We start from the raw sequence: 23,923 nt of genomic DNA, 5'->3' as shown, positions 1-23,923 counted from the left end.
ATAATGTGTCACAATGAAGTTTTATATTAACCATATTTGGACTGTCAATATTTTTATTTTATCATTTTTTGTTTAAAAAACAATAAAATTGATAAGATACCCTCAGTTGAGGAGAAAATATTGATAAAAAGATGTTTCATTCAGTCAACAGTCAGTTATAGTCAGTTAAATAGTAACGTGTCCCCTAACTTTTACACACATACCCACTGTGGCAAATGTATTATATTTTTCACAATTTTGGAATGCGTTTAAATCGTAGAACAATTTTAACTGCTGTTTTAAATACAGATTTTAATCCTCTAGAAATATTCTCTCATGACATTTGATGTAAAATAATTACGGAAGCAGGAATTCAACAGTTTAGAATTTTACATTGAGTTTCCTATGCCCCGTTTTGCGATTAACGACCCGGTATAAACACAATATCTAACTCAAATAAACATAATACGTTTAAAAATAAGAACATTTTCCCACAACAGAGAAGTTTTCTGTTAAATATTTGAATATGAATGCAATGGCTTAGATTATCTAAAATTACAAATGCCCTAAAGCTAAAATATTACAAAGATATCCGACGGCATGTGGCGCGGTAAAACGGAATCGTCGGAAACGTCGAATCTTTCTCGTAAATTGTCGGTAAAGGTAAAATGACACGGTTCAAAGAAATTTAACATACAGCTGCTAAAGCCTCCACCCTTTCAAAGGAGCCACGATCAGTGCCGTGGTAATATTACTATGTAGTGGTCTAACCACGTTGTGTTGAGTTTTATTATTGTATGAATTAACCAACTTAATAAAAATGCTACCGCCCACAGTGCTTAAACTGGTGGTGTATCGTCTTTACTGTTGGCCTGACCGATTTTGTCAAAAATTAAATATTTATAATTTGCACAGTAACAGGGGGTGCTAACCGTGTTTTCTTTCCTTTGCACTATTATATATTTTCTATATCTCTTTGCCGACGTTTAAATTGAATCGCTTATTGTATAAAGGGAGTAAGTCCACTTCCGTACGAAATTAAAGTAAGATATACACTTTGTTAAACCAACGTCGACGGATCGATGAGTCTATAAAGGAAATTTGTATCTCTCACCGTACGCGAAATATCGTACGATAAAATTTTTGTTGAGCGTATAAAGGGAACTAGTCCGGGACTAATTACCTTTATACAATTATTCTTGTGGCGCCACCATCGTTTGTGGCACTTTGTTGTTTATTTTATTACTTGAGTTAGCTTACGTTATTTAGTCTTACGATGTATTTTAGGTCTTGTTTGTTAATAATAAACCTTTTTTATAAATAAATTAATGATTTAACTGTAGAGAAGCAGTATTATTTCGTCATTTATTCATTGATTGTATAAAGGAATCAAGTCCCAGCCTTTAAAAACGACTTTTTGACCTTAATCGTTTCCAAAGCCAAGTTTGCTGTATCACATGTCACTCTACTAATCTCCTTCTACATTTCATATATTGTAGAACAAAATTTGATAGACCATTAAGTTTCTAAACTAAATAGTTCTTTTCGTTTTTCTTAAAACTAAGTATTGTGGACTTATACCCTTTATACAATAAGCACTTAAATTACCCAACTTGTGAAGCGCACTTCAACCCTTGGGCTTTAGTTTTTACCTAACTCACCTTTTAATAATTTTAAACGAGTATGTATATACACATACACATCAAAAAATTTTATGACCTTAGCGCCACCAGTGAAAGGTGCATTCATTCTCTAGACCAGAGTTGGTTTAGACAGCAACAGTAATTTTGTTAATTTGCAGAGGGTGCAGCTGTTTTAATAAAAACCAGTGTCGGATCTACTGAGGGGAAATGGGGAAATTTGGGACTTTTGAGACAAAACTATATTAACTGACAAAATTAAATGAACATAATGCATATAAGTAAGTAATTATTTTTTTGTCTTTTATGTAGTTTGCGTTTGTCCTTTTATGTCTTTTGGTTGGTGTTTCACTGGAAGTCTCCACTCCCAAGGCAAATATATAGATCTGCCATTGCTAAAAACTAATTTAATGTTAGGTACATCTTTTGTCTTCGCTCTGAAAGTCAAAATTCATTGCATCTATGTCGCTTTCGCAATCATTTCTTATCCTTCCATAAGTAATGCGAAGAAAAATTGTCAATGTGTAACCCATCAGACTAATTGACCTGCATTCATCGCATCTTTTCGTATCCCTGCTCCTTAGGATTTTTTTAAAAATAGAAGTAAGCCATTCATCAGGGTTTTCATAAGTAATATACACGACATTAAAAAGTTTGTAAAGAAACTAGAGCTCTGGTGTGTATTTTCTTCTTGTATCATTTGTAAGAGTTCAGCTGCAAATTTGTCTGGTCCAGTTGCTTTCGGGTTTTTGTTTGATTTTATTACATGAAGAGCTTCAGATTTTAAAATTTCAGGCCCTTCTTGATTCCCCTTGGTCTGTATATTTGGCCTGTTATCTTGGAACAATTCAGTTATATAATTACACCATGTTCCAAGTATTTCTTGGTAATCAATAATCAATACATAAATATTTTCTGCATTATCTATTATAGTCTAAGAGCTAGTGAACCTTTTGACTAACGGTCGTCCTGTAAGGCTAAAAATTTGTAGAGTGATAATTCATAGCACACCAAAGCTAAAAACCATGACCTGGCAGGCCTCAGCGGTGCACGTGTATCTACCAGGTGAATCGAAAAGTGCAAATTTAGGGGGTAAAATAAACTTTCTCCTGTAAGGTTTAAATTTAAGTATGTGTTTGAGTAAGTCATTTAGAAGAAATGTGTACAATGACAGGCGATTCTGAAGAGCATAAGACCTTGCCAGGCGAGGGGAAAGATTAGGGGTTTTTATTAAAATTATTCTTTTTGCATCGAACAAATTTTTTTTAGGCTTTTTGAATCATTCCAAACAGAAAAGGTCCTTAGTTATTTTTCTCTTAAGTTAATAGTTTTTGTTATATAAGCGATTGAAAATTTTGAAAATTGCGAAATCGGCCATTTTTAACCCAAATCGGACATTTATCTAAAAATTTCAATATTGGCAAGGTACGCAGATATTCCTTAAACATTGATTGATGAAATCCCGAAGAGTTTTTTGCAATAAAATAACGAAAACCGCTTTGTTTTTTTAATTGCTAATCAAGCGGGCGCTACACTGTAGTATAATTGAGGACGTTTGAGCTTGCATAAATTCATTATCTCGAGAATGGGTAAATTTGAAGAGAAATCCTCAGACAGGTCTATTTTTATTTTTGAATTAGGACTTTTTGGTATATATATAATACTAGTGACGTCATCCATCTGGGCGTGATGACGTAATCGATTATTTTTTTAAATAAGAGTAGGTGTTGTGTGATAGCTCATTTGAAAGGTTATTTAATTCTCTATTCAGTAATATAAACATTAACATAATTATTTATACAGGGTGTACAAAAAAAATTTTTTCTTCTATTTGTCAAATTTAATCAAAGTTAATTTAATAAAAAAAATTTTTTTGTACACCCTGTATAAATAATTATGTTATTGTTTATATTAGTGAATAGAGAATTAAATAACCTTTCAAATGAGCTATCACACAACCCCTACTCTCATTTAAAAAAATCATCGATTACGTCATCACGCTCAGATGGATGACGTCACTAGTATTATATATATGCCAAAAAGTCCTAATTTAAAAATAAAAATCGACCTGTCTGAAGATTGCTCTTGAAATTTGCCAATTCTCGAGATAATGAATTTATGCCAACTCAAACGTCCTCACTTATACTACAGTGAAGCGTCCGCTTGATTAGCAATTAAAAAACAAAGGGGTTTCCGATATTGTATTGCAAAAAACTCTTTGGGATTTCATCAATCAATGTTTAAAGAATATCTACCTACCTTGGCAACTTTGAGATTTTTAGATAAATATCCGATTTGGGGTTAAAAATGGTCGATTTCGCAATTTTCAAAATTTTCAATCGCTTATATAACAAAAACTATTAACTTAAGAGAAAAATCACCAAAGACCTTTTCTGTTTGGAATGATTCAAAAAACTTAAAAAAAATTTGTTCGATGCAAAAAAAATAAATTTAGGAAAAACTCCTAATCTTTCCCCTCGCCTGGCAAGGTCTTATGCTCTTCAGAATCGCCTGTCATTTTACACATTTCTTTTAAATGACTTACTCAAACACATACTTAAATTTAAACCTTACAGGAGAAAGTTTATTTTACCCCCCAAATTTGCACTTTTCGATTCACCTGGTAGATACACGTGCACCGCTGAGGCCTGCCAGGTCATGGTTTTTAGCTTTGGTGTGCTATGAATTATCACTCTACAAATTTCTAGCCTTACAGGACGACCGTTAGTCAAAAGGTTCACTAGCTCTTAGACTATTAGGGTATTAGTGTTTTTCTTATTGTACAGGCCAGCCACTTAACGAATTTTTTTGTGCACAGGGAGCATGTTATGTTTCTTTTCTCTTCCATTTCTGAACATCGCTCCGCCATCCACTTTTCTTGACCTGTTAATTTTTTCTTTTATTTCTTTTTGTTTTCTTTTGTAGTCACCTGCGTTGTTCTTGATTTGTCTTCTTTGTTTCATAATCTCTAGTAACTTTGTCGTCTGTCATCTACAAATCATCATCCAAACAAATACTTAAAAATAAAGATCTTCTCATGATAATTGCGTTTAGTGTTAAAGAATAACCTTCAGGCACCGTACTTCTCACAGTTTATTATTAAAAAATGAAACAACAGATTCAATTACTTTATTTATAGACTGTCAATAGTAATATTTTAATAACTACCACGCAAATCATCTAGTGACTTTTTTAGGTGTTCAAACATTTGCAAAAATAACTTTTTTAAGCAAACATTTAAAATCCTTGACAGTTGTACTGAATAGGTAAATACTTGCTTAAGCTGAATATATAAAAAAAAAACTATACAAAAAACTGTCGCGTCGATTGTATAATTTTGTATATGTGATGTGTCTCTTAATACATTTAATATCTCAGGAAAATATGTATAAATGTCGAAAGCGATAAAGCCAGAAGACAAAGTATACAAGATATCTACATGTTCAGGGGGAGCTTAAAGTGAAATCATAAGAAACGAACAACCTTGCCTCTGTAGAACTCAGTCAGCTTATTATATGTCCAGTCCAGTCTTCAATATTGACTCTGATTCCTAATAAATTGTAACCAAAAAATACAAGTACAGTGGAACCTCGATAACTCGGATTAATCGGGACCGCGGCCGATCCGAGTTATCGAAAATCCGGGTTAGCCGGAGAATATGGTAAAAATTAATAAAATACGGTATACCTACAGATAAACTCCATTAGAATTGAAATAATATGAAATATATTTATAAATATGCACAGTACCTATACATCAAAATTACTAAAAAAAAACACCAAACACAAACGTAAGCAAACGGAAGCGAACAGTACAAGACACACAATACAGTCACAACCATGTTAGGTTATTTAAGAACAGTGAAAACTAAAGACCATTGTTTATAAAAGAATTTTTTAAATAGTCTTTCCTAAACAATGCTAAGACAGTTTGAAATAAAAAGGAATAGGTACTACAGACAGGTGCCTGTTGTTTCTGCGGCGTGTGCTATGAGTCATTTTTACTATCGTATAGTTCAAATTACACACATACACATTATCTCTCAAAAATATTATATTACATACATTTTTATTGTTAAAAGGTTTGTCTGATAATTAACTATTTTAAATAGGCCACATAACTAAATAAGCCACAATTAAATTGAAAAATAATTTTATGAACGTTTCGACGCCCAAATCGGGTCGTTGTCAAAATACAAAATATTGAAAATCAAAATGTTTATCTGATGAAAATCGGTCCGGGTTAGCCGGACTTCCGAGTTATCGGGGGCCGACTTATCGGGGTTCCACTGTATACTAACTCACTTTTGTCACAGACATCATGCAAATTGAAAACACATACAAAACCTTCGTCATATACCATGTCCTTTCAGAACATTGGTTACCATCGTAGCTATGTTAATTTTATTCACTGCCACCCTAAATAGTATGCTTGTATCAACCCCATACCAATCTCGCAAGTTCTTCAACCATGAGGTTCTTCTTCATCCTGGACTAGGTTTGCCTGATATTTTCCATTGATAACATTTTGTAGCAACCTATATTTGAGACCTCTCATTACATATCCGAAAAAGCTTCTTCTTTTTGATTCTTTTTATAATAAGAACCTTAAACTATTAATTAGTTTTTATGGGAAATAAGCCACAATTTTACTAAAAAAATGATTTTATTAACGTTTCGACGCCCAAATCGGGTGTCGTTGCCAAAATACAAATAATATTAATAGACCAGTAAGGATCTGTTTTTAGGTGGATGTGAGGAGGTGGCCTTCAGATTTTTGCGGATAAAGTTAGGTGATAACTTCGTTAATAATAATTGAATTATGCTCCTTCTCAAATATGCTCGGAACATTAATAAAAAAATAAAATAATTAAAAATTTCAGAAAATTTCGTTTTTTTCTACTTTTTTTGCTTATAACTTAAAAACTATTCATTTTAGAACAAAGTCGTATAGGAATAAAACAAAGATAATTAAATTTTCTATCAGATGCGATTGGTTAAAAATGTCTTAATTTATCACCCTTGCTTCAAAATAGCAATAAATATAAAATAAGGGGGCAAAACAAGCCTGTCCTTATTCAATGATTTTCCATCACTTAGGTTACACTTGGAACCTTCCTAATTCGCTTAGAAAATTTTTGTAATGTGCTAAAACCGTACACCAAATTTAGTTAAAATTGACTTACCAGATATCGAGGAACTCTATTATATGCTTTCTCAAGATCATGAATACCATATAAGCGTTGGTCTCTTTATTCCTGTATTTCTCCATCAGTTGCCTTACAATGAAAATTGCATCTGTTGTTGTTGATCTGCCCTGCACAAAGCCAAATTGATTATCGGATATCTTGGTTTCTTCACGTATCCGTCTATCAATTACTCTCTCCCATATTTTCATGGTGTGGCTAAGTAGTTTTATAGCCCTGTAGTTTGTGCATTGTTGTATGTCTCCCTTGTTTTTGTAGACATGTACTAATATACTGCTTCTCCATTCGTCTGGCATTTGTCCAACTTCCATAATTCTATTAAATAGACCTGCTAGCCAGGTAGTAGTATAAAATAAATGTAACAATTACTCCGAAATTATAGCATTTAGGTATAGGGAATATTATATGAAAAATAATTATTATTTCTTAAGGACTTCAAAACAAAAAATATATATAGGGTGTTCCATTGGAAATAAGAAAGTTCACAAGATTTCCAGAAAAACGGAAGATCTGACAACAATGTAATTACCACTCTAATATCTGCCGCATTAGAAAACCCTTACCCACCAAAATCTATAAAAATCGTGCAAGCCATGTCCGAGATAACAGAGGGTTTCCATACATAAAACTCACTCTGTATGTTTTGTTATACTTATAGATAAATAGAAATGTGTTCATAAAGTTATTGAAATGTAAAAAATATTGATTTTCTTAATTACATCACTTGGATATTCAAGGTCGCAACCAACATTTGTGGTAAAATAAATGGAAAATTATTAAAAATTATATACGCTCATACCTATATACATATACATTATGTTGATTTATTATTGTTTGTTTTTTTATTGAATAGCCGTCACCAAAATAATGAAATAATGTGATGATGTGATACGCTCCACACATGGAAACTAGGAAATTCTCTGTTAAATATAGCAGATAAATAACCCGGTCTATATAGACATTTCAAATAACAAAAATTGCCGGAGAGCCAAATTTTGGTGGAGAGCTAGGGTATACCATAACAAATAAAGTTTAAAAAGTCCCCATCGATCTCATGTGTGCGTCAAAAGTTATTCGGGGTCAAAGGTCAAAATTTGAGAATTTTTGGATTTTTTTCGAAAACGGTAAGTTTTATCAAAAAAAAACCTTAAACCAAAGTTGTAGATCTTAAAATTCTCTACAAAAATAGTCCTTACTATTTTTTCCTAAGAGTTGCCATTCCTGAGATATCGCGATTCAAAGAGTTACATTATACATGATATGCACACGTTTCCACACCACCTGTGAGGTAGTGTACTCGGCGCGTTTTTTTTACCGTGGTTTCCCCTGCAGGCCTACTCCACTAACTGTTTTGACAATTTTAGGATAATTTAAGGAAACAATACCGGTCAAGTTCTAGATATTACCTTATTATTGATATTGCTATTGATTATTAGGTTAACTATTGTTTTGATTTCTTTAGATATTTTAATCAGATTCATATTCTTGAAGGTCTACTTCAACAGTCAAGTCTTCTTCGATTTCATCTTCTTCCTATTCCTCTTGCTGGATGTTCAAAAATTGTTCAAATGTGACTGAGTCATTGGTCTCTTCATTAAAATCACAGGAGTCTTCCTCTGTTGTACTAAACTGGACATTTGAGCAAGACTGACCTTGGCAGTTGGTACACACTAGAGAACACAGCAACCCGACTTTTTTACATCCACATTTGGCACTACAACCTTTTTTGCAATTGCAAAAAATAGTGTTAAGGAGTTTTTCTGGAGCAGGTGGGAGTAAGGTTTTAATCGGTTCCAGAGTATTATCTATTAATTTCCAGCCCCAGTCTTCTGGATTCAGTTCATTGCCTAGCCATGTTTGAACTTGATAATATACTCGATACAAATGTTGAAAAGCAGATGCTGATGTTGGAGGAAGACATGATAGTTGTACTTGTTTCTTGTTTCGCGTATTTTTTACAAAAGTTAAGTGTCGGTATTTATCAAGACAAATAATTTTTTTTTGGAGCTCCATAAACCGCAAGAAGCTGAAAGAAAGCTGAAATGTTAACTGACAAATTAATAGCTGCGAATATTGAAGTGAAACAAGCTAAAAATGACGCAGATGTCCTTATAATTGAGACAGCAATTGAAAAATTTAAGGCAACAAACACAACAATTGTAGTTGGTGAAGGTGTTGATTTGTTGGTACTGATTACTGCAATAACTCCAGTAGATAAAGTTATTTATTTTCTGAAACCTGGAAGGACTCAAGGGCGCTGGGAACAGCGAACAGAGTTATATTCTTCGAATAGTTTCTCGGCTTATCCCAAATGCCAAAAGTACATTTTATTTTTACATAACCGCATTATAACCGGCTGCGACACTACGTCCGCAATGTACAGAAGGAGCAAAACGTCAGTACTTAAATTATTCGAAAAAAAAAAAAGATTTGACTGACTGCTGTAAAGTTTTTACAGAACTTTATTCTACACCGCAAACAATAATTACGGAAGGAATTCGCTTTCTTCTTGCGGTTTATGGAGCTCCAAAAAAATTATTTGTCTTGATAAATACCGATACTTAACTTTTGTAAAAAATACGCGAAACAAGAAACAAGTACAACTATCATGTCTTCCTCCAACATCAGCATCTGCTTTTCAACATTTGTATCGAGTATATTATCAAGTTCAAACATGGCTAGGCAATGAACTGAATCCAGAAGACTGCGGTTGGAAATTAATAGATAATACTCTGGAACCGATTAAAACCTTACTCCCACCTGCTCCAGAAAAACTCCTTAACACTATTTTTTGCAATTGCAAAAAAGGTTGTAGTGCCAAATGTGGATGTAAAAAAGTCGGGTTGCTGTGTTCTCTAGTGTGTACCAACTGCCAAGGTCAGTCTTGCTCAAATGTCCAGTTTAGTACAACAGAGGAAAATTCCTGTGATTTTAATGAAGAGACCAATGACTCAGTCACATTTGAACAATTTTTGAACATCCAGCAAGAGGAAGAGGAAGAAGATGAAATCGAAGAAGACTTGACTGTTGAAGTAGACTTTCAAGAATATGAGTCTGATTAAAATATCTAAAGAAATCAAAACAATAGTTAACCTAATAATCAATAGCAATATCAATAATCAATATCAATAATAAGGTAATATCTAGAACTTGACCGGTATTGTTTCCTTAAATTATCCTAAAATTGTCAAAACAGTTAGTGGAGTAGGCCTACAGGGGAAACCACGGTAAAAAAAACGCGCCGAGTACACTCCCTCACAGGTGGTGTGGAAACGTATGCATATCATGTATAATGTGACTCTTTGAATCGCGATATCTCAGGAATGGCAACTCTTAGGAAAAAATAGTAAGGACTATTTTTGTAGAGAATTTTAAGATCTACAACTTTGGTTTAAGGTTTTTTTTAGATAAAACTTACCGTTTTCGAAAAAAATCCAAAAATTCTCAAATTTTGACCTTTGACCCCGAATAACTTTTGACGCACACATGAGATCGATGGGGACTTTTTAAACTTTATTTGTTATGGTATACCCTAGCTCTCCACCAAAATTTGGCTCTCCGGCAATTTTTGTTATTTGCCAAGCATTTTGATGTCTAAGTTGACCGGATTAAAAATAGAAAGACCGGAACATTAGACAAAGCCATAAGCCATATACTCCAGGGTAATAAGCTAGAAATAGACCATGTTCGGGACACTCAAAGATCCAGGTAGCTGACTACTTTTTTAGTTATTGTAGACCTATAGGAAGAAAACCTACCTGTTTCCCGCCTAGAGTTCGCGTCCGTTTTTTATTTATTAACAATTAGGGCAAAAATCGCGATTTTTTCGATTTTTTGCACCCCATTTAAAAGCTAAATAGTTGACATAAAATTACAAAATTTAATTAACATTAAAAAACCTCCAAAATGCCGATTTTTTAAAGTTATAGAGTTAATTTGTTGCTACGCAAACTGCAAAATAAGTGAAAATCGTTATTTGTTAATAACTTTTTCTAAAACCACCTTAGAACTTTATACTCTGGGCTAATTAGCAAAATACAGGGAAAAGTTATTTACCAGCAATTTTATTGCTGGAATCGAATCTTATTATTGTATGTATTAATAATATAGATATGCAAAGTCCGCAGATAGTGTGCTACTTTTTTTATAAACAAAATGGCGCCCGAAAATCGTGTTTTTTCAATTTTTGCTTTATAACTCCAAAGATTTTAACTTTAGACCAAAAACACCCAAATAAAAATTCACCGCAATTAAATTCTGCATAGAGACGTGTTTTTTTCGATTTACTTCGACGAAAACTTTCCCCGGAAAAAGCGGGTTTTTCCAACAAAATCTTTAATTTTCAACTAAACTTTTAGATAAGTAGTTGTTAATCAATAATTAAATAACCTGGTAAAGTAAAAGCCCTTTCCGTATATATTATAATTCCAGAAGTCTATGGAAATTAAATGAACAGTTTAGCAACAATTAAAATGTTAATTAAAAATTTACGGTCGCTATAATAACGACAATAATTACGTTACCTATCTAATGTATTATACAGAATTGAAATTGGACTATTTAAGCGGCCTCAGGAATATTTTAAAATTATAAACAATTTTTTGGCTTATAAACAAATAGAATATCTCGGGAAATCTTATTAAAGTAAATTATCAAAACGGTACTGTAAAGAATGCGGCATGACGCTTCTTTTAGAAGAAAAAAACGTTTAATTGTCATGAGTGGTTCCTGAGATACAACCGGTCAAAGTTGACCGAAATTTACGGCAAAGATATAAAGAATAGGATCATAATTTTCAAACCATCACCTTTTTATTTTTGTTCTCTTTCTCCACACCAATTTTCATATCTTTAAAATCCTCATAACATATATTATTATAATAAAAACTATCGATAATACGTGTGAAAATTGCCAAAAATAACAAAATTCCAATCAAAAATTAGGTTGGAGAAAATGTAACCCTCAAAGTTCAAAATCGGTATACGTTAATAAAATGCATTTTCTCGGCTTCCCATGTAGCAATTTCCTTCATTATTTTTTTGTTCCCTAATAACTCGAGTAGTGCCATCGAACTAACGCATTATTAAATGTCAAACTTGCTTTTGTTTTGTTATAATAGATTAATTTATTTATAAGAACAGAAAATTACATATTTTTTCCAGTTGTAGGCTTTTTTTTAGATACACTTACTACAAGTGTACCTTTTAAAGTTAAAAACTTAAATATTCTCATTTGAAAGCTGTATAATTATTTAAACAATTTTTATTTAAACAAATTAATATATTATAATTATAATTAAAATAAAATAATTAAAAAATTAATTTATTATAACAAAACAAAAGCAAGTTTGACATTTAATAATGCGTTAGTTCGATGGCTCTACTCGAGTTACTTGGGAACAAAAAAAGAATGAAGGACATTGTTCCACGGGAAGCCGAGAAAAGGCATTTTTTTAACGTATACCGATTTTGAACTTTGAGGGTTACATTTTCTCCAACCAAATTTTTGATTGGAATTTTGTTATTTTTGGCAATTTTCACACGTATTATCGATAGTTTTTATTATAATTATATATGTTATGAGCATTTTAAAGATATGAAAATTGGTGAGGAGAAAGAGGACAAAAATAAAAAGGTGATGGTTTAAAAATTATGATCCTATTCTTTATATCTTTGCCGTAAACTTCGGTCAACTTTGACCGGTTGTATCTCAGGAACCACTCGTCATATTTAAACGTTTTTTCTTTTAAAAGAAGCGTCCTGCCGCTCTATTTCGAAAACCGTTTTCACAATTTAATTTAGTTTAATATTTCCCGAGATATTCTATTTGTTTATAAGCCAAAAAATTGTTTATAATTTTAAAATATTTCTGAGGCCGCTTAAATAGTCCAATTTCAATTCTGTAAAGTACAGCTGGTTCCTAAAAAAACTGATACGACTCTTAGTAAGATTTAATCATTTTGAGCAGTGTATAATTGGTCTGACATTATATTATATTTATTATGACAGAAAAATAATAAAATAAACAAACAAACAGCCATTTTTTGAGGTTGAAGTTATCTGACAAATTTTAAGATTTGGCAGTGACAGTGACAGTATGTAAATAATAAGTATTTATCCTTCAAAATATAATAAATTAAATATCATTAAACTCATATTCATGATATCACACCTCATCAAAAGCTTTTTACAAGAACATAGTCAGCGATTTTGATGTGGCTTAGAGCAAGACTACATCAGGATCGCCTATAAATCGTGCTGGTAATTGCCTTGCAGCGAGACCAAAAACAAAAAGAATAAGAAGAAGAAAGTACACTGCTCAATTTTCTACAAAATACGCTTTAAGAGTCGTATCAGTTTTTTTTGGAACCAGCTGTACATTAGATAGGTATAGTGTCTTTTTATGAAAAAATCATAGATATTCTTATGCATCATAATTATTGTCGTTATTATAGCGACCGTAAATTTTTAATTAACATTTCAATTGTTGCTAAATCGTTCATTCAATTTCCATCGACTTCTGGAATTATAATACATACGGAAAGGGCTTTTACGTTATTAAGTTATTTAATTATTAGTTAACAACTACTTATCTAAAAGTTTAGTTGAAAATTAAAGATTTTGTTGGAAAAACCTGCTTTTTCCGGGGAATGTTTTTGTCGAAATAAATCGGAAAAAACACGTCCCTATGCAGAATTTAATTGCGGTGATTTTTTATTTGGGTGTTTTTGGTCTAAAGTTAAAATCTTTGGAGTTATAGAGCAAAAATTGAAAAAAACACGATTTTCGGGCGCCATTTTGTTTATAAAAAAAGTAGCACACTATCTGCGGACTTTGCATATCTATATTATTAATATATACAATCATAAAATTCGATTCCAGCAATAATATTGCTGGTAAATAACTTTTCCCAAAAATGGCCTATTCTCCGATAATCAGCCCAGACTATTAGTGTTTCACCCAAAGTTGGGTATTGGGGTACTTAACAAACCCTCAAAATTTGAGACCGATCCACTAATTAGTTTAAGAGTTATTCTAATTGTTTATCCCAGAGACCTTTATTTTGCAATAACATAAGACAGAAAAGAATGAAGATATGGCAATTCTGCGTATGCCAAATGAAAGTGGAAAACTGATGTTATCAAAATGCATTAAAAAAAGATAAAAAAAATATCTAATATAGTCAAAAATCCTAATGCCAAATTTGTGAAATTTTGTAATTTATAAACATCTATTTAGAATACTTTAAAAATAGTCTCCTTAAAAAAATCATTTTACATATTAGAAAAGCTGGTATCTTACACGAATTTTTAAAAATGTAGTTCAATTGGTGACTAGTCGTGGTAAGTGAAAGGGGAGCTGGGAGCCGACAAATGCACGAGTTCAAAAACTAAAAAAGGCAACTTAAAACTACTATCATTTTCTATATCTCGGGATCTACTGAATGTATTTTGATCGTTCTTTTGTCACAGCACAAATGGTTTTCTATGTGTCATTTTTACTAATCTTATTATTTTTGTTGGTACTTGGAACTTGTTTAGCGTTTCCACTTCTTTATGTGTGTCTATTGTACCGTAAACAGCCTTTTAATCAAAGAACAGTACTTGTGCTGGAATATTCTATTTATAGCAATTGATCATGATTTGTTTCCACATAAAAATTTGATCAATTGTTGATGTTACCTTACGAAATCCTTCCTGGTATTCTCCTAGACTCTTCTCTACATATTTTCTAGTCGTTTTTAGATTAATATGGCGAGCACCTTGTATAACATTACCTCTAACAAGGATTGTTACCTTTCGGGCAACTGTGTACCACTTGATACATTTTGAAGATTTTGTCGTACCACCAAACACAGTGAAGGCATGGAACGAAAAGAAGCCCCCTCTATTTTTTTAGAAACGTATTTGCTATCACAAATATGTTCATTGGCTTGTTTTATTTTATCCAGAAGTCAATTAACAATTTCTCTTTGAAACTGCCTTCTGTGAAATCGATGAATGTTTCCTGTAAATCTTGTTAACAATTAATTTGGTCATTGCATCCAATTCATTTGGTGGATGATGCTGAAACAGGATTTCTGATCCGATCAAGTTTGGAGTAATCTTCTGAGAAATATTTATTACAACTTTCTTGAAGAGATTCCAAGTGAAGAATTATATCAGCAACCACATCTGGTATGGTATTGTAGATATTTCGTTGTCGTTAAAAAATTGTGACAGCGTAGGAAATGCAGAGACATCCTTCCCCTGTATTTGAGAACATTAAAGAACCAACTTTTCTTCAAGGAGTTTATTTTTTCATTGTCTGTGAAGGGTGTTGTGTTTGCTCCCTGAAGACTCATGTTCAGCGTGTTGAGTCTGTTAAAAATGTCAGCTAAATACGCCAATCTTGACAACCATTCTTCATCACAGAATAAATATTTCATGTCATTATTTTTTTCAGTTAAAAGCATAAAACTTCTGATATTCTGATCTCACTTTGAAGAGACGATCAAAAACTTGTGCTGGGGTGAAGAGACGGACTTGCACTTCCGCAAACAAAGGACAATCGTAATCGTTTCCGTTTGTTTCACCCAAGCGACTGAAATCTTCCCACGTACCACCAGTGGTACGCGTACCACCGGTAGAGAAACCCTGCTCTATAGTTTGCGCATTCAGTTCTATCTCCCTTTTGGGATGGGCATTATACAGTGTTATGTACATTATATGTATGGGCATTCTGAAAAAGCAAAAATATTGACAGTCGTGATATGAAAATTATATCTCTAATATATATTGGAATCAAACTGTCAAGGTAAGAGTTGACAACCAGGACACCCAAGATATCAAAATACATACATAGTTACATACATACATACAGGGTTGCGTGCTGTCTCCACTACTTTTCAATGTCTACAGTGAAGCGGTATTTTAAGAAGCGCTCTCAGATTCAATAGAAGGTATATCTATCAATGGAGAAGTTTTGAACAACTTACGTTTTCCAAACGATACAGTAATAATACCGGATAACAACAATGATTTACAGAACGTAATGCAACGCCTTAATGAACGCTGTCATGAGTACGGACTGAAGATGAATTTAAAGAAAACTAAATGCATGCTCATAACTAAATCAACACAGGCAAACATCCAATTAACTATTGAAGATACTGTAATTGAGAGTGTGGATAACTACAAATACTTAGGAACATGGATAACATCAAATGTAGACCAAACCAAAGAAATTAAGACACGTATTGGAATAGCACGTGCATCATTCATTAAACTTAAAAAGTTTCTTTATTGTCGGGATATAAGGTTAGAACTACGCCTAAGGATGCTTCGATGTTATACGTGTTCTCTACTCTCCTTTATGGCTTGGTAGCGTGGACATTGAAACAAGTCCTTTTGAATAAGTTCGCCGCCTTTGAATTTTGGTGTTACAGAAGAATCAAAGAATGTCGAACGTGGAAGTAACTAGAAGGATAGGAAATCAACCGGAAATAATACGAACTATCAAAAGACGAAAACTTGAGTACTTGGGACATGTGATGAGAGGGCAAAAATACTCATTATTACAACTTATTATGCAAGGCAAAATCCGAGGAAAGCGAAATGTGGGAAGACGAAGAACATTCTGGCTTAAGAACTTACGGGAATGGTTTGAATGCAGTAGTGCAGAGCTATTTAGAGCGGCAGTCAACAGGGTCCGCATTGCTATGATGATTTCCAACTTCCACTACCAGCTTTTTGCATCTTTTGTGAGGTCTCAAATTTGACATTCTCGGCAAAATTCAGCTTGTGCGTATGATTTTTAGAGTTTCATTGGCATTTTTATCTCTGATGACTAGACTATCACACTATTTCAAAAATCATTTTATGAGGTTACCAAATAGTTAAAGGCGTTGACTTGTTTGAATTTGCAAATAAAGGAATGAATCAAGATATGTATATGTAGTTTTTTTAACGTTTCCATTATATACCTGTACAGGTGCTAGGTACAGCCTTGAACGTGCGACTAGTACTGAATAAAAAATGCAAAAAAATTATACTTTCCAATAATCACGTTGTTATATTATGATGTCGAAATATTTCTAAATCGCACTTAAAACTTTAAAGAAAGCTATAACTAATTAGCAATCAAGGTAACTGTTTCATATTGTGTATTGTTATTGCCTAATTACATGGCGACATTTTTGGAAATAAAACGAAATTACAGAAATAGTTAAGATAAAAGAAAACTTGCTCCAACATTTATATCATCAAATAAATCATATTTAGTGCAGTCACTGAAGGTGGATATGAGCTGTGAGCTGTTACCTCCGATTTTGTTGAACCTCCATCGATTTGCATGAAAATTGGTAAGTGATTAAAGGATATCTCAAGGAACAAGGGTGACATGGTGCCAACTTGCGCTTTTACCCTGGGGGTGGATGCCACCCCTCCTCGGGGGTGAAAATTATTTTATTAAAAATAACCCCACAGTTTGATAGAGGGACAAATTATAAGCAAAATTTGTTATATAAAGTTATTAAAATAAATCAAAATTTTTTGAGTTATTAAAGATCAAATATTTTAATTTTTCGTGAGAAAAATACATGTTTTTAACCGATTTTTCATAAATAACTCAAAAACTATAAGTTTTTACAAAAAAGTTATTATTATCAAAATCGAGGCTAATAAAAAAATAAAGAAACTTCTTACTAGAAAAATCTTTCAATGTTAACTAAAAGTGAGTTATAGGTAATTGAATGTATATTTCTTTCGTCGAGTACCCAAATCTAAGTATTCAAGCTTAAATACCGGGAAAATGATGCATTTCAAAACATAAACTTATTAAACATTTGTCAAAGTTCATAGAAATATCTATCAAATAAGCCCTCGAACAAGTTGATAGCATTAAAATTTATGCACCAAAAATGTTTCAAAATGTATCTTTTAAAAAATTTTCCAAAAAATGTTATTGTTTTTTTGTAAACAACTCCGTTAATTTTTAAGATATCAGGTTTACCTAAAAAACTAATTAAAAGTTGATTCCAAGAGCTATTAAAAAACGTCGAAATTAGTCTTTTAAACCTCTTATTTTTTTAAAAATAAAAGGTTAAATGGTTATCGCAGCAAAATTGAAATTTTAAACGTTTCTATCTCGGTTATTTTTTACTCTACGGAAATAGTAAAATGGGTAAAGTATTTGGAACAGAAAAAACTAAAATTTAGTTAAATATCATTTTTTACGTATATTGAGTATTTTTGGAGTTATCAAAAGAAAATAAAAAGTACGATAATTTAAAAAATTCTGATTTTTTAAATTATATATTTTTTTCAAAAATATGCATTCTAAACCTTCTAAAATATGGTCAAAATTGTTGAAATCATTAACTATGTTAACCTATAGAAATTATTGTGAGGATTACTACAAATTTTAATTTTTGTGGAAATGGCGTATGTTTTATTTTTCACTTTTTCCTAAAAAAAATCGAAAGGGTTTCCTTATTTTCATCATAACTTGCTTAATTTTGATGCTATTAACTTCTACTGGATCTCATTTGATAGGTATTCCGAAGTACTTTGACAAGTGCTTAACAAGTATATTCTATAAAATGCATCGTTTTCCCGTTATGTAAGCTTGAATACTTAGATTTGAGTATTCGTCGAAAAAACTATACATTTATTATCTTTAATTTTGGTAATAATAGCTTTTTTACAAAAGATTATAGTAATACGTGAAAAACAGCTTTAAACATGCATTTTTTTAAGAAAAAATTAAGTCTTTGATATTTAATAACTCAAAAAATATTGATTTATGTATATTTGTATATTGATTTATTAATAACTTTATATAACAAATTTTACTTAGAAGTTGCCCCTCTAACGATTTCTGGTATTATTTTTAATAAAAAAATTTCACCCCCGAGAAGGGGTGGCATCCACCCCCAGGGTAAAAGCGCAAGTTGGCATTATGTCACCTTTGTTCCTTGAAACATTTTCTAACTACTCACCAATTTTCATGAAAATCTATGAAGATTCAACGAAATAGGAGGTTTTTTCAAATGTGTGAATTGTTCTCCTTCCATTAAAAAATAATTGCCATTATTACTTTATTCCTTGTTGAGAAGTATCAGAAAAAGCAGGACTAAAATTGAATATTGAGAAAACTAAGATAAGCTTGAATGAAGAAGTGGATATAAGGTTTGATGTTAGAAAAATTTAAACTGGAGAAGAATATGTGATTTTGGGAGATCAAATAACTCTACTTCAATCAAAACCCAGAAGAAACAGTGTCACTGCATGCAACTACCTCAGCACCATAATAAATGAATACAACAACAACCAAGAAATAAGAGTGCGCATCGGAAAAGCTAGATCTACCTTCAACTGGATGATGGCTTTCTTCAAGAGCCACATCCTCTCTTTTGGTATAATAGTAAGAATGCTGCGATGCTACGTCTTCTCTGCCCTTTTTTATAATGGTGTTCAATCGCGGACGATTGAACGAAAAAATGTACTAGGGGGCCGTCCATTAATCACGTGATGTTTTTTTTGGCATTTTTTAACCCCCCCTCCCCCTTGATGATACATGGTGAGGTTTAAAACTAACCCCCCCTCCCCCTATATCACGTGTATTTTTTAGTATCTACAAAAACTCTTCCTTTGTATATTTTTGTTTCCCGTTAACCCACAATTCATTAAATTCTTTTTGAGCAACACCAGGATTTTTTCCTTTCTTATACTCTGTAAATAGTTCTTTATACAGATCACCTAGCTTAGACATTGTGATGAAAAAAGTACGAAGTTAAAATCAGTTTAAACGCATGTATTCAGTGACAAAACAACGGAATAAAACTGACAGGATTTTGAGAATTTTCAATTCATCAGATAGGTAAAAACACATGTAAAGACTAAAGGCTCATAAATAAAAGTCGGAGACGGCGACAGAGTCCCGGTCAGTATTCCTATTTAGTGGAAACATATGCTGCATCCACAACAAAACGATTTGAAATGGGTCGCTTCTTATCATAACATTCAACATAATTTGGGTGGAACCAATTTGCTGGGTTGTGTATGAAAGAGAAATGGATTTTTTTTAATATTAGTCACAGCAATGCCACTTTCGATTTTTGTACGCATTTGACGAAAAAATAAATATACGTAACGGGTTAAGTATTGGGCATTTTCCGAAAAAAAAAAATACACGTGATATATTACTACACCCCCCTACATCCTTGTGATGTTTCGTGATTTTTTATGGACCCCTCCCCCCCTTTCGAGCATCACGTGATTAATGGACAGCCCCTAGACGATTGGAAGCATTTAGGAGCTAGCACCACAAATAAAGAGATTCTCCAGAAAAATGAAGAAGAACCGAGAGGTACTGACCACCATCAAATCTCGAAAGCTAGAGTACTTCGGATACATTATGCGAAATGAATCCAGACCTGCCGCCATTTCAAGCCATACTGCAAGGAAAAATATTTGGAAAGCCAGATTCAGGAACAAGAAGAACATTCTGGTTGAAGAGCCCCAGAATATGTTTCAACACAACATCTGTGCAGCTTCTTCGCGCTGCTGAAGACAATGATTGCCAACATTCGTCACGGATAGGCACACCAAGAAGAAGGAGGACATCAAATAAAGATAGAAACAAAATCAAATTGAAATTACAAGAAGAATAAGAAACCCTGACACTAACTAATCTTCTAATAGGCTAAAAAAATCTCAGAGATGACTAAGAGATCATAAGATCTAAGAAGGAAAACCAAATTAGAAGATATTATCGAAGCTATAAATATTTAGATGGCAAGATAGGTCGAAGCGAAGTGGGTCAAGAGAAGACGTAAATGAAACATAGGAAGACCACTAAAAAGATGCATCGACGATATTAAAGAAAAGGCAGCAGGGAAAAATTGGAACTAGAAAGCTCAAGACAGGCGAACGTGGAAAACAGATATAGAGGCCTATGTCCAGGGGTGAACCAGAAAAGGCTGCTAAAATAGAAGATGTCTTCTTGAAAAACTGAAAAAAGGAATTTATATTCTTTCAAAATAGAAGATTTAGTTGTAAAAACACATGGTTCAAATTACCAAAACGAATTAATTATGTATAACGCCTCAACGCATCCTGCTGACGGATCTAATAATAAGATAGAAAAGATAGAAATCAGAGACTTCATTCTTAAAACGTCCCTAGAAACTGATAACTCGTCAGATCATAATCCAGTATTAAAAAAAAATAGCTTAAATTTTGCACAATATATGACTTGTAAATAAACTCTTTTAATAGAGGAATTTTCTTTTAGTGAGATACGTTTCACAAGAAAAATTTATGAAATTACTAATTTTATTCTCTATAAATGCATATAGATATCTAAACTATGAATGATTATTTTAATCCTTATGTGTTAGTATGTGGGTGTTTCTTATTATCTATAAATAACATAGGATCGTCCTCATCTTAGAAAGTAATTCTTAGAGTAATTTCATTAAATGAGTTTAATGTTAATTGATGTTTTCTCATTGGGCTTCGTGTTAAACGTTGTAAATAAATAAATGAGAGAGAATGATTGGTTGTTATTATACCTACATAGAAGCAATGTAAACATTTTTATAGAAAATAAAACAATATAACATTTTATAGAAGTTTAGAAACGGAATAAAATTACTAAGGAGTTGCCCAGTCAGCGATGTTGCATCCCATCACAATCATCTGTTTAAATGGTTAAACACCGATGAATAAATGTAGGAAACATAAACAATAGAATGATGTAAAATACAAGAAAATTCACAAATTCGTTAGAAACAAAATTAGGAAGCAAACGAATGAAAGAAAAGTACAATAAAATTGAAGAACTAAATATTAACGTTCACAAGAACATTATTGATAGAACAACTTGTCAATCTTGGATTCAAATAAGAAACAAACAAGTTAAGAAATGAAAACGGTGCAATAATCATGAACTTATTATAACTTAGAAGAAAAACTATATATTGGAATAATTACATATCTCAGCGCTTCAATGATAATATTAATATATCGAGAAATTGCGTCAAAACTCCGATAACACCTGATGGGATAAAACAAGCCATACAGATAGCTAAAAGTGGCAAAGCAGTCGAACCGGATAATAGTTTTGTTAAATTTTTGAGCTTACTGGACGACAAATCTATACGTACCATCTATACTAATAGCATTCTAATAGTATCTGTTTTGTAAGACATGTTAAATTGTATACATAGAACTGGAATAGTTCCAAAAGAATGCCTCAGTTGGGAACCAAACAGGGCCCCCGTAACCGGGCGTGCAACGCGTGCGACGCACGCGGGCGCAACCCCGAAAGAGCGCCAAACGGAAGGTTTGGTAAATAAGAAATATTTATTTTAATTGAGATAATTTTTATACCTACAATTTTAATTTTTGTTATGGACAAAAATCAAATATTGGACAATCAAATATTGTGTTATTACTGTCAAATATTTATGTTTGGTGTTAATAAATAATTACTACTATTATCCTATTTTGTCCGAATATCTGTTTTTCAGTATTAATGTTTTTTTAAAGTAAAAATAATATTTAGGGTATGGTGCATAGTTCCAAATATTATTCAATAATTATGGACTGTACTCCAGATTCAAGTCGTACAAAGCCAATACGCCTAATTTTGCGTTATGTTGTATTAAACGATAATTCTAAAAAAAGTTCAAATACAAGAGAGTTCAAATACTCACCTAATATTTGACACTGCAGGGGAAGTGTTATTTAATTTTGTAGTTGAACTTTTACAAAATTTAAATATAAAAGCCATGAGCGGTCAAGGGTATGATCACGGTGCCAATATGCGTGTATGATAAGGGTAGGATAATGCTCAAGTTTCTTTTGTTCCACGCGCTGCACATAGCTTAAATTTAGTAGTGAATGATGCTGCTATCAAATAAAATGGTAAACTTGTTTAATATAGTACAAATACTTTACGTACCTATTTTTCTCTTCCTCCACAAAAAGGTGGGATTTTATAAAACTACATGTTTCTGTGTTAAATCTAAAACCCTTAAGTGATACAAGATGGTCGAGTAGGATAGAAGCTATAAAGCCATTCAAATTTCAATTAATTAAAATTTGTGAGAATCATTATGTAGAAGTTATATAGAACTTCTATTATATGTAAAAGTTATATATTATAGTATTAGAATAATTGGTCAAGTCCTAAGTTCGTTAAATAGTACATTTGGTATGATGTTTGGTTATGATCATGTTTTTAGTGATATTTTAACATTAAGTGACGATGATATTTTAAAAAAACTGTCTTTCTCTCCACCAAAACTCTTAATAATCAATATAAATTTCATTAAGAATCCACCTCACTTTAACTGTGTCTTTTGCCTCTGATGGTGAGTAATCATTTTCAAAATTAAAGTTATTAAAAATTATTTGAGTTTTACGATGGTAGAGGAAAGATTATCTGGGATGGCAATATTATGAATAAGATATAGCAAGATAGCTAGCTATACAGCAAGAGTTAGTCAATAAAATTGACTTTGAAGATAATATAAAAGAATTTGCTGTAGTCAAATATGGAAAAACACCCATTTAATTAAATTTAAAGTTCAGGTATCTATTAATCGCTTTCTAGATTTAAGAGCGTAGGCGCACAATTTCGAACCAATGTTTTTTAAATGTACCTACTCATGTTTCTTTCGAATCCTGAGAAAGCTAATAAATATTTTTGAAAAATTTAAACGCAGAATGGTTTACATTATTACCAAGGGCTAAAAGTCCATTAAAATAAACAAAAAGTTTTTTAAATGAGATATTTAACATTAACGAAATAGGCGCAAAATGTCGCCTGTCAAAATGTTCAATGTGTTTTAAATGTATTTATTTTTTTTTTTCGAATCCTGAGGAAACTAATAAGTAATTATGAAAAATTTAAACGCAGAATGAAAGATTACGTTATTACCGAGGACCTATTACTGTGACATTTAATTTTTAATATCTCTCTCAAAAGAAACTTTTTGGTTATTCCAAGGAACTATCGGCCCTCGGTAATAATGCAATATTTCATTCTGCATTTAAATTTTTCAAAAACACTTATTAGTTTTCTCATGATTCGAAAAAAATGAATAC

At 32.1% G+C, this 23,923-nt stretch overlaps 1 protein-coding gene across 3 annotated transcripts in view; it reads left to right on the top strand.

Moving 5' to 3' along the window:
- The window catches only part of LOC114329818 (bestrophin-2), a 219,901-nt gene that overhangs the window by 26,815 nt on the left and 169,163 nt on the right, over nucleotides 1-23,923 (top strand). The window lies entirely within an intron of this gene.

Source organism: Diabrotica virgifera, chromosome 3, assembly GCF_917563875.1.
Source record: "Diabrotica virgifera virgifera chromosome 3, PGI_DIABVI_V3a".
Taxonomy (NCBI): domain Eukaryota; kingdom Metazoa; phylum Arthropoda; class Insecta; order Coleoptera; family Chrysomelidae; genus Diabrotica; species Diabrotica virgifera.
Note: the sequence above shows the minus strand (reverse complement) of the source record. Positions and strands in the feature narration are given on the sequence as shown.